A 12,023-nucleotide genomic window follows, 5' to 3' on the forward strand; every position below is an offset into this window, starting at 1 on the left:
TGTTATAAAACACTTCAAATCATCGATGTATGCATAAAACTAGAGATTTTAGACGATTGATATGCCGTTAGAGTTCATAATTAGTCATTCAATCAATCTGAATTATGCTTTCCGAAAATTTTTTGTGTCTTTGCAACATAATTTTTTCACTAGTTTTAACTTCATCATTGACATCCGATTTTTCAATAATGCGAGGGAAAAGTAACTCGCTGAATTGACGTGTCAACAGGTTTGTAAATTAATTACGATTCACCTGAGTTAACACAAAATATCTAAATAAACGAGAATTCACTGAATCACTAAAACCGGAATCATGAGAATCATTTGGGATATAACTAAATTAGGAAGAGTTGTAATGAGTCAAGTTACTTCGAATAACTTTAGATTCGTGCCAAAATTTTATGTTTAGAGAGAAAAATAATTAAATTCAAATAAAAAAGTAATTTTAAATCAGGAAGAAGAAAATTTCCAAATACCTGAATTCAAATAAAGCAATTTGAATTTAATAAATCGATCCGAATTTGAGGAATAATAATAATTATTATTTCGAATAGGAAAATGAAGTCAAATTACATGAATAAATTCAATTAATTCAACTCAAAAATATATGGTGTCATTCGAATTCCCAGTTATTTCCTCGTCGATTCAATGAAAACGCAGCAAAAAGAGCGTGGGACCAACAGGAGAGAAATGGCGAGCAAAAAAGCACCCGCTGAAAAATGGCGAAAACTTAGGTTCTCGTTATTTGGCTGTAACTCTTGATGCGTTGATCGCAGCGTATTGGGACTGCACCCAATCGATTTCTCTCGAAAACTACGTCGGAATAGTGCATGAAAGACTCTATTCCAGCACTTTTCAAAATCGCCAGAATTTTCGCCGAAAATGCAAAGGGGTTAGCCTTACTTTTTCTTCAGTTTTTGGGCGGAAAATTTTTTGTTTCGGATTCGATTCAAATGACCCGTACCTGACTAATTGGACCCTCAGAAACTCAGAAAACGCAGCGGAAACAGCGTAGTGGTTTGAAGACCTGGAGAGGTGATACAGAAAGAAAGAACGAAGCTTCTTAAAACTTCTAGTACGTTTTAACACATATCTGAGAAGTACGAGAACAATTTCTTATCATCCAACTGTCGGAGAACGGTAGCGTTATTAGCTGACCCGTTAACTGAAGAATATATCTTTAGTCAACATCTGACTATCGAAGGGCCTGGCCGCTTGAGTCTGGAATCGACAGCAAAGATGAAGTTCGTATTTCTTGTATGTAATGTGAGATCTGCAATCATTATACATCATGTATCATTGTACATCATACAACATACATCATACATCATCATACATAGTATTGAAGGTCCAAACCAAAGTTTGGATGTCGGATGTTCAGAAAGTGACGTCACCAATTCAAAATCAGCTAGCCGAATTCCTCAGTCGGGAAACAACCGCGCAGTAGAGCGGACGTATGAGAGTCGCGCTCCGCAAATTTCCAGTACCGGGTTCTCAACCTCCCGGATCTCGCGCTTCGGGTCCGCTACGCATTTCGAGTACCGGGTTCTCAACCTCCCGGATCCCGCGCTTCGGGTCCGCTACGCGGTGAAACTAGACTTCCAGGATCAGCGCTCCGTGGTTCCTGGTTCATGTTTACAATAAATTATTTCAATTCGTTTTTCGCGCAAGCCGAAATTCAGTAGCTGTCAGTACGCTGATAAAATTTCTCGACTTACAGAATAAACGCTCCGTGGTTCCTGGTTCATGTTTACAATAAATTATTTCAATTCGTTTTTTGCGCAAGCCGAAATTCAGTAGCTGTCAGTACGCTGATAAAATTTCTCGACTTCCAGGATAAGCGCTCCGTGGTTCCTGGTTCATGTTTACAATAAATTATTTCAATTCGTTTTTCGCGCAAGCCGAAATTCAGTAGCTGTCAGTACGCTGATAAAATTTCTCGACTTCCAGGATAAGCGCTCCGTGGTTCCTGGTTCATGTTTACAATAAATTATTTCAATTCGTTTTTCGCGCAAGCCGAAATTCAGTAGCTGTCAGTACGCTGATAAAATTTCTCGACTTCCAAGATAAGCGCTCCGTGGTTCCTGGTTCATGTTTACAATAAATTATTTCAATTCGTTTTTCGCGCAAGCCGAAATTCAGTAGCTGTCAGTACGCTGATAAAATTTCTCGACTTCCAGGATAAGCGCTCCGTGGTTCCTGGTTCATGTTTACAATAAATTATTTCAATTCGTTTTTCGCGCAAGCCGAAATTCAGTAGCTGTCAGTACGCTGATAAAATTTCTCGACTTCCAGGATAAGCGCTCCGTGGTTCCTGGTTCATGTTTACAATAAATTATTTCAATTCGTTTTTCGCGCAAGCCGAAATTCAGTAGCTGTCAGTACGCTGATAAAATTTCTCGACTTCCAGGATAAGCGCTCCGTGGTTCCTGGTTCATGTTTACAATAAATTATTTCAATTCGTTTTTCGCGCAAGCCGAAATTCAGTAGCTGTCAGTACGCTGATAAAATTTCTCGACTTCCAGGATAAGCGCTCCGTGGTTCCTGGTTCATGTTTACAATAAATTATTTCAATTCGTTTTTCGCGCAAGCCGAAATTCAGTAGCTGTCAGTACGCTGATAAAATTTCTCGACTTCCAGGATAAGCGCTCCGTGGTTCCTGGTTCATGTTTACAATAAATTATTTCAATTCGTTTTTCGCGCAAGCCGAAATTCAGTAGCTGTCAGTACGCTGATAAAATTTCTCGACTTCCAGGATAAGCGCTCCGTGGTTCCTGGTTCATGTTTACAATAAATTATTTCAATTCGTTTTTCGCGCAAGCCGAAATTCAGTACCTGTCAGTCCGCTAATAAAATTTCTCGACTTCCAGGATAAGCGCTCCGTGGTTCCTAGTTCATGTTTACAATAAATTATTTCAATTCGTTTTTCGCGCAAGCCGAAATTCAGTAGCTGTCAGTACGCTGATAAAATTTCTCGACTTCCAGGATAAGCGCTCCGTGGTTCCTGGTTCATGTTTACAATAAATTATTTCAATTCGTTTTTCGCGCAAGCCGAAATTCAGTAGCTGTCAGTACGCTGATAAAATTTCTCGACTTCCAGGATAAGCGCTCCGTGGTTCCTGGTTCATGTTTACAATAAATTATTTCAATTCGTTTTTCGCGCAAGCCGAAATTCAGTACCTGTCAGTCCGCTAATAAAATTTCTCGACTTCCAGGATAAGCGCTCCGTGGTTCCTAGTTCATGTTTACAATAAATTATTTCAATTCGTTTTTCGCGCAAGCCGAAATTCAGTAGCTGTCAGTACGCTGATAAAATTTCTCGACTTCCAGGATAAGCGCTCCGTGGTTCCTGGTTCATGTTTACAATAAATTATTTCAATTCGTTTTTCGCGCAAGCCGAAATTCAGTAGCTGTCAGTACGCTGATAAAATTTCTCGACTTCCAGGATAAGCGCTCCGTGGTTCCTGGTTCATGTTTACAATAAATTATTTCAATTCGTTTTTCGCGCAAGCCGAAATTCAGTACCTGTCAGTCCGCTAATAAAATTTCTCGACTTCCAGGATAAGCGCTCCGTGGTTCCTGGTTCATGTTTACAATAACTTATTTCAATTCGTTTTTCGCGCAACCCCAAATTCGGTAGCTGTCAGTTCGCAAATAAAATTTCTATAACTTCATAATCTTCTCATAATCTTTTCGCTAAAATATGTCGATAAAAAAATTATATCAGACCTTACACATTATTTTTGATTTGTTCTCACGCTGAAAATATTTATTAGTATTCGAGGTATAACTCGCGGTGGTTGGCGGTTTTCGTTGGAGGTGGTTAGGGGTGGTTGCGGGTAATCTCGGTGATTCAGGAGGAGGGGGACGAGGATTTGTGCTCGGTGAGTAAAACACTATTACAATATTTCATGGCGATTGTAATTATATTTTATCTAAAATATTTCAAACGTGTCATGTTTACATTAAATTATTTCAATTCATTCTTAGCGCAAGCACAAATTCTGTAGCAATGAATAAGCTTACACAATTTATTACATTATTAATAAATTAATTAACCAATTACTCAATTATATTAAACCTTACACAATATTTTCGATGTGTTCTTATACTGAAAATATTTATTACTATTCAAGGTATAACCTGAGGTGGTTATCGGTGGTTGTTCGAGGTGGTTGAAGGTGGTCGGAGGTGGACGAGGAGGAGGACGAGGAGGACGAGGATTTGTGCTGGGTGAGTAAAACACTTTTATAATATTTGATAGGAATTGTAATTATATTTCATCTGAAATATTACAAACTTGTCACGTTTACAATAAATTATTTCAATTCATTTTTCGTGCAAGCACATAATCAGTAGCTATGAATAATCTTATACAATTTATTATATTATTGAATGAATAATTAATACTCTTGTAATATTTAATGGCAATTGTAATTATATCTCATCTGAAATATTACAAACTTGTCACGTTTACAATAAATTATTTCAATTCATTTTTCGTGCAAGCACATAATCAGTAGCTATGAATAATCTTATACAATTTATTATATTATTGAATGAATAATTAATACTCTTGTAATATTTAATGGCAATTGTAATTATATCTCATCTGAAATATTACAAACTTGTCACGTTTACAATAAATTATTTCAATTCATTTTTCGTGCAAGCACATATTCAGTAGCTATGAATAATCTTATACAATTTATTATATTATTATTTCATTGATTAATTACATGAATTCTTACACAATATTTTTGATGTGTTCCTATACTAAAAATATTCATTCCTATTCCAGGTATTACCCGAGGTGGTCGGAGGTGGACGAGGAGGAGGACGAGCTGGACGAGGAGGAGGACCAGGTGGACGAGGAGGAGGCGGGGTGGGTCGTGGGAGAGGACCTCTCCTCTCCTCAGAGGAGGGGAGGGGGTGGGGCAGGGAAGGGGGAGAGGTGGGCGGGGAGGGGGAAGGGAAGGGAAGGGACGGGAAGGGAAGGGAAGGGAAGGGTGGAGAAGGGAAGGGAAGGGAAGGGGGGGGGGGGAAGGGAAGGGAAGGGATGGGGCGGGGTGGGGGAGGAGGGAGGGGGGAGGGAGTGGGCGGAGGGCGGGAGGGAGGGAGGGAGGGAGGGTGGGAGGGCGGGCGGGCGCGGGAGGGGGGAGGTGTACTGCTCTATTAACTCTAACGGGCTCGCATCAACATCCGTCCTCCACTCTCTCACTCCCTCCCGCCCTCCCGCCCTCCCGCCCTCCAGCCCTCCCGCCCTCCCGCCCTCCCGCCCTCCCTCCCGCCCTCCCTCCCTCCCGCCCTCCCTCCCTCCCTCCCTCCCTCCCGCCGCCCTCCCCGCCCCTCCCATCCCCGCCCCGTCCCTTCCCTTCCCCCTCCCCGCCCACCTCTCCCCCTTCCCTGCCCCACCCCCTCCCCTCCTCTGAGGAGAGGAGAGGTCCTCTCCCACGACCCACCCCGCCTCCTCCTCGTCCACCTGGTCCTCCTCCTCGTCCAGCTCGTCCTCCTCCTCGTCCACCTCCGACCACCTCGGGTAATACCTGGAATAGGAATGAATATTTTTAGTATAGGAACACATCAAAAATATTGTGTAAGAATTCATGTAATTAATCAATGAATTAATAATATAATAAATTGTATAAGATTATTCATAGCTACTGAATATGTGCTTGCACGAAAAATGAATTGAAATAATTTATTGTAAACGTGACAAGTTTGTAATATTTCAGATGAAATATAATTACAATTGCCATCAAATATTACAAGAATATTAATTAATTATTCAATAATATAATAAATTGTATAAGATTATTCATAGCTACTGAATATGTGCTTGCACGAAAAATGAATTGAAATAATTTATTGTAAACGTGACAAGTTTGTAATATTTCAGATGAGATATAATTACAATTGCCATTAAATATTACAAGAGTATTAATTATTTATTCAATAATATAATAAATTGTATAAGATTATTCATAGCTACTGATTATGTGCTTGCACGAAAAATGAATTGAAATAATTTATTGTAAACGTGACAAGTTTGTAATATTTCAGATGAAATATAATTACAATTGCCATCAAATATTACAAGAATATTAATTAATTATTCAATAATATAATAAATTGTATAAGATTATTCATAGCTACTGATTATGTGCTTGCACGAAAAATGAATTGAAATAATGTATTGTAAACGTGACAAGTTTGTAATATTTCAGATGAAATATAATTACAATTGCCATTAAATATTACAAGAATATTAATTAATTATTCAATAATATAATAAATTGTATAAGATTATTCATAGCTACTGATTATGTGCTTGCACGAAAAATGAATTGAAATAATTTATTGTAAACGTGACAAGTTTGTAATATTTCAGATGAAATATAATCACAATTGCCATTAAATATTACAAGAATATTAATTAATTATTCAATAATATAATAAATTGTATAAGATTATTCATAGCTACTGATTATGTGCTTGCACGAAAAATGAATTGAAATAATTTATTGTAAACGTGACAAGTTTGTAATATTTCAGATGAAATATAATTACAATTGCCATTAAATATTACAAGAATATTAATTAATTATTCAATAATATAATAAATTGTATAAGATTATTCATAGCTACTGATTATGTGCTTGCACGAAAAATGGATTGAAATAATTTATTGTAAACGTGACAAGTTTGTAATATTTCAGATGAAATATAATTACAATTCCTATCAAATATTATAAAAGTGTTTTACTCACCCAGCACAAATCCTCGTCCTCCTCGTCCTCCTCCTCGTCCACCTCCGACCACCTTCAACCACCTCGAACAACTACCGATAACCACCTCAGGTTATACCTTGAATAGTAATAAATATTTTCAGTATAAGAACACATCGAAAATATTGTGTAAGGTTTAATATAATTGAGTAATTGGTTAATTAATTTATTAATAATGTAATAAATTGTGTAAGCTTATTCATTGCTACAGAATTTGTGCTTGCGCTAAGAATGAATTGAAATAATTTAATGTAAACATGACACGTTTGAAATATTTTAGATAAAATATAATTACAATCGCCATGAAATATTGTAATAGTGTTTTACTCACCGAGCACAAATCCTCGTCCCCCTCCTCCTGAATCACCGAGATTACCCGCAACCACCCCCAACCACCTCCAACGAAAACCGCCAACCACCGCGAGTTATACCTCGAATACTAATAAATATTTTCAGCGTGAGAACAAATCAAAAATAATGTGTAAGGTCTGATATAATTTTTTTATCGACATATTTTAGCGAAAAGATTATGAGAAGATTATGAAATTATAGAAATTTTATTTGCGAACTGACAGCTACCGAATTTGGGGTTGCGCGAAAAACGAATTGAAATAATTTATTGTAAACATGAACCAGGAACCACGGAGCGTTTATTCTGTAAGTCGAGAAATTTTATCAGCGTACTGACAGCTACTGAATTTCGGCTTGCGCGAAAAACGAATTGAAATAATTTATTGTAAACATGAACCAGGAACCACGGAGCGTTTATTCTGTAAGTCGAGAAATTTTATCAGCGTACTGACAGCTACTGAATTTCGGCTTGCGCGAAAAACGAATTGAAATAATTTATTGTAAACATGAACCAGGAACCACGGAGCGCTTATCCTGGAAGTCGAGAAATTTTATCAGCGTACTGACAGCTACTGAATTTCGGCTTGCGCGAAAAACGAATTGAAATAATTTATTGTAAACATGAACCAGGAACCACGGAGCGCTTATCCTGGAAGTCGAGAAATTTTATCAGCGTACTGACAGCTACTGAATTTCGGCTTGCGCGAAAAACGAATTGAAATAATTTATTGTAAACATGAACCAGGAACCACGGAGCGTTTATTCGGTAAGTCGAGAAATTTTATCAGCGTACTGACAGCTACTGAATTTCGGCTTGCGCGAAAAACGAATTGAAATAATTTATTGTAAACATGAACCAGGAACCACGGAGCGTTTATTCTGTAAGTCGAGAAATTTTATCAGCGTACTGACAGCTACTGAATTTCGGCTTGCGCGAAAAACGAATTGAAATAATTTATTGTAAACATGAACCAGGAACCACGGAGCGCTTATCCTGGAAGTCGAGAAATTTTATCAGCGTACTGACAGCTACTGAATTTCGGCTTGCGCGAAAAACGAATTGAAATAATTTATTGTAAACATGAACCAGGAACCACGGAGCGTTTATTCTGTAAGTCGAGAAATTTTATCAGCGTACTGACAGCTACTGAATTTCGGCTTGCGCGAAAAACGAATTGAAATAATTTATTGTAAACATGAACCAGGAACCACGGAGCGCTGATCCTGGAAGTCTAGTTTCACCGCGTAGCGGACCCGAAGCGCGGGATCCGGGAGGTTGAGAACCCGGTACTCGAAATACGTAGCGGACCCGAAGCGCGAGATCCGGGAGGTTGAGAACCCGGTACTGGAAATTTGCGGAGCGCGACTCTCATACGTCCGCTCTACTGCGCGGTTGTTTCCCGACTGAGGAATTCGGCTAGCTGATTTTGAATTGGTGACGTCACTTTCTGAACATCCGACATCCAAACTTTGGTTTGGACCTTCAATACTATGTATGATGATGTATGATGTATGATGTATGATGTACAATGATACATGATGTATAATGATTGCAGATCTCACATTACATACAAGAAATACGAACTTCATCTTTGCTGTCGATTCCAGACTCAAGCGGCCAGGCCCTTCGATAGTCAGATGTTGACTAAAGATATATTCTTCAGTTAACGGGTCAGCTAATAACGCTACCGTTTTCCGACAGTTGGATGATAAACTTTTTGCTCGTACCTTCCGAATATGTGTTAAAATACACACGAAGTCTTAAGAAGCTTCGTTCTATCTCTCCCGATAATAAAAAAAACGAAAATCGCCGACGATTACCTTTCTAGGTCTTCAAATCAGTACAGTGCGTTAAATACCGTCTCATATACGGAGCATCCATTCCATCTCGATCAAAATTAGCGCATCCGTGATGGATTACAGTTACTCTGAATTTTATTCCATACGAACACTTTTCGAAAAACAATTCTGCTTTCGTCCCCAACGTAGATACTTCACTTGCGACTAACTAAAACAGCGTTCCGATTCTATACCTGCGAAAATTCAAGATCGAGAGCGCAAATGAAAAGTTGTTGGAATTGTTATGAATAATAATGTTATGGGATACATCGAGCGCGTTTCGAATAGAATTCCATTTCGATATGAATATTTCTCCTATTTTCATATTACAGCCGTATCATTGTAGATAATCTAGTTTGTGCCTCGAACAATTATAAAATTTATAGTATGCATCACGTAGTAAACGGGAATGCATCAAATAGGTGTATATATATATATCATACATGGACCGCATATACATATACACTCTTTGGTCTCTGTATAAGTGTTACATCTGATTATTATTTATGTTCTGTGTATACATTCATTTCTCGGGTACCGACACTTCAATCAAATCACTGTCTTGCTACGAAGTTTGAAAGAAATTTATTCTAATCAATAACTTCAAGTATCGCCGACAAGTCGGTAAGTACACACGGGCTAAGTACTGACACAATTGCGAAGACTGTGTTTCTCGGATGGTGAATTCAGACAGCATCACGTCGAAATTGGTAACTCTCTGATGTTCTGCAGTAAGCTCTCAACTCTTCCGTCGGATCATCTCAGGGGGCGCAAGCTCACCACGAATTTCCGTTGTCACACTCAAGCACATTAGGACTTTATCTTTATATTCCTCAGCCAACGTATTAGCTTCAGGAGACGTGCATAGGGAAGGATGACAGTGTCACGAGATTTCGTGTTCCGCGTGGCGATGGGGCAAACGTGCTCATTAAATGGCTTCTAGGATAAAATAACATTTTTATTCCATGATAAATACAATATTAATTACTTCTACCAAAAATACAATTTCCACGACGTAAATAACGCATACAAACTGAACAGATATAAATTAGGTGTTTAGACGGAGAAGGAAGATGGCAACGTTGCCACATTTCTCACTTCCCAGGAACGTATCAACGCATAAAACAAGACCTATTTTATACGACAATTTTTGTTTGTCGAATTCAGAAATACTGAGTACAATATTATTCATAACATATTTATAGTTCATATCCGTATCGATTTAGTGAGAATTATGCGTTAAGTCTCAATTTCACATTGGGCCCATGGTGGGCACCCACGTAATAAGTCCCTGAGCGGAAGAACCTCAATCGATTTCTCTTGCAAAATCACGTCGGAATAGTGCGGCAAAGAGTTCGTTCCAGCACTTTTCAAAATTTCGCAAATTTCCGACAGAAATGGAAAGGGATTAGATTCAGATTTATCTAAAACATCATTCTTGCTTTTTCCTTGTACATTGTATGTTATTTTTTTTCGATGATTTCGACAGTTCTTCATTCCTGAGCTTTTATAGGTATGTTTGTGTTTAATGGAGTCGTTTTTTTTTCATTTTCTATCATATCAAAATTTTATACCAATAGCAAATCATAGCCTAAGATTTACATCATAGTTTCATGTGTGCGTTTTGTCCTTACATTACACTTATATATGTATATATTGTCTCTCCACTACTCATGTATAACTCTGTTCGTTACTCACTAAACTGTTTTTTTTTCTTTTCTACTTTCTGTTTCGTCATCATATTTATATATTCTCATCTTGTTCACAATCCTGCTTCATTTTCATATGATGTTTAGGCTATTGTAGTAAATTATGCCCTGTTCTAAAATCAATCCGTATAATTACATTTTTTTTTTTTTTTTTTGGCCTTACCTTTTTCGAGGCAAAAAATTTTAGGTCTCAGATTCGATTCGTATGACCCTTTCTTGTCTAATTGCACCCCAAGGATGTCAGAAAACGCCCGGAAAGTCCGTGAGACCAACAGCGGAAAGATGAGGAGAGAAATCTTTCGTGTTTCGGCTGTAACTTTTGATCAGTTGATCGCAGCGTATTGGAACTGCTCCCAATCGATTTCTCTCGGAAAATTACATAGGAACAATTCGTCAAATAATGTATTTCATCACTCTTCAGAATCGCTGAATTTCCGCAAAACTCGCAATCGGGACAGTCTTACATTCTTTCCGTGCAAAAAATTTTTCGACTTAGAATGGATTTTCATTACCCTTTCTCTTCGTGATGATGATTACCAGGAACTTAAATTGAATAGCGGAACAATCACGAAGAAAAGAGCAGCAGCCGAAAATCGAAGAATTTTTTCTCTCGTTCATGGCTGCAACTTTTGATCCGTTTGTTGCAGCGTGTATCGACTGTCCGCAACCCATTTCTGTCGCAAAATTACGTCGAAATAGTGCCCGCATGAACTGATTCCAACAATTTTCAAAATCTGAAAAAACCAGGCGTTACGTCCTTCGCATTCTGGAAATCAAAATCATTTTCCTTGGGTTTGATTTGTACGCTCTTTCCTAGACTCAGTGAAGCCTCATATGCGCCAAAAAAGAAACATCTATACGCATAATATGTAAAATAGGAATAATAGTTGAATAACGCCGGTTCTTTTCTCCAAAGCTGTGTAGAATGAGTCAGTTTCGAACCATTTTGTAATTCAAACCAAAATAGATCTAAGGCAATATAATTCTAATATAGGTTAGAAACTGGATAACAGATGAGCATTGAAACAAACGCTGAATTTCATATATTATCATGTCGCCAAGTTTTCAGGGAAATTGTGATCGACGTAAATCAATATGAATATTTCATTTTCATTTTACGGAAGTGAAACTTTGGACTTGATAAACTTCAATCGGATTTCGCTCATTTCAGATAACATCCCAGATTTCATTAATCTTCGAATTTCAAGAGCAATTAAACCTCATCCCTTCCATCTTTACGATACATAAATTTTACGTCCACCTAATGTATTAAACATTCAACAAGCATCAATTTTTGCAAATTGTTCTATTTCATCGCGAAATGATCGTCTCTTTT

This window comes from Neodiprion fabricii, chromosome 3, assembly GCF_021155785.1.
Source record: "Neodiprion fabricii isolate iyNeoFabr1 chromosome 3, iyNeoFabr1.1, whole genome shotgun sequence".
Taxonomy (NCBI): domain Eukaryota; kingdom Metazoa; phylum Arthropoda; class Insecta; order Hymenoptera; family Diprionidae; genus Neodiprion; species Neodiprion fabricii.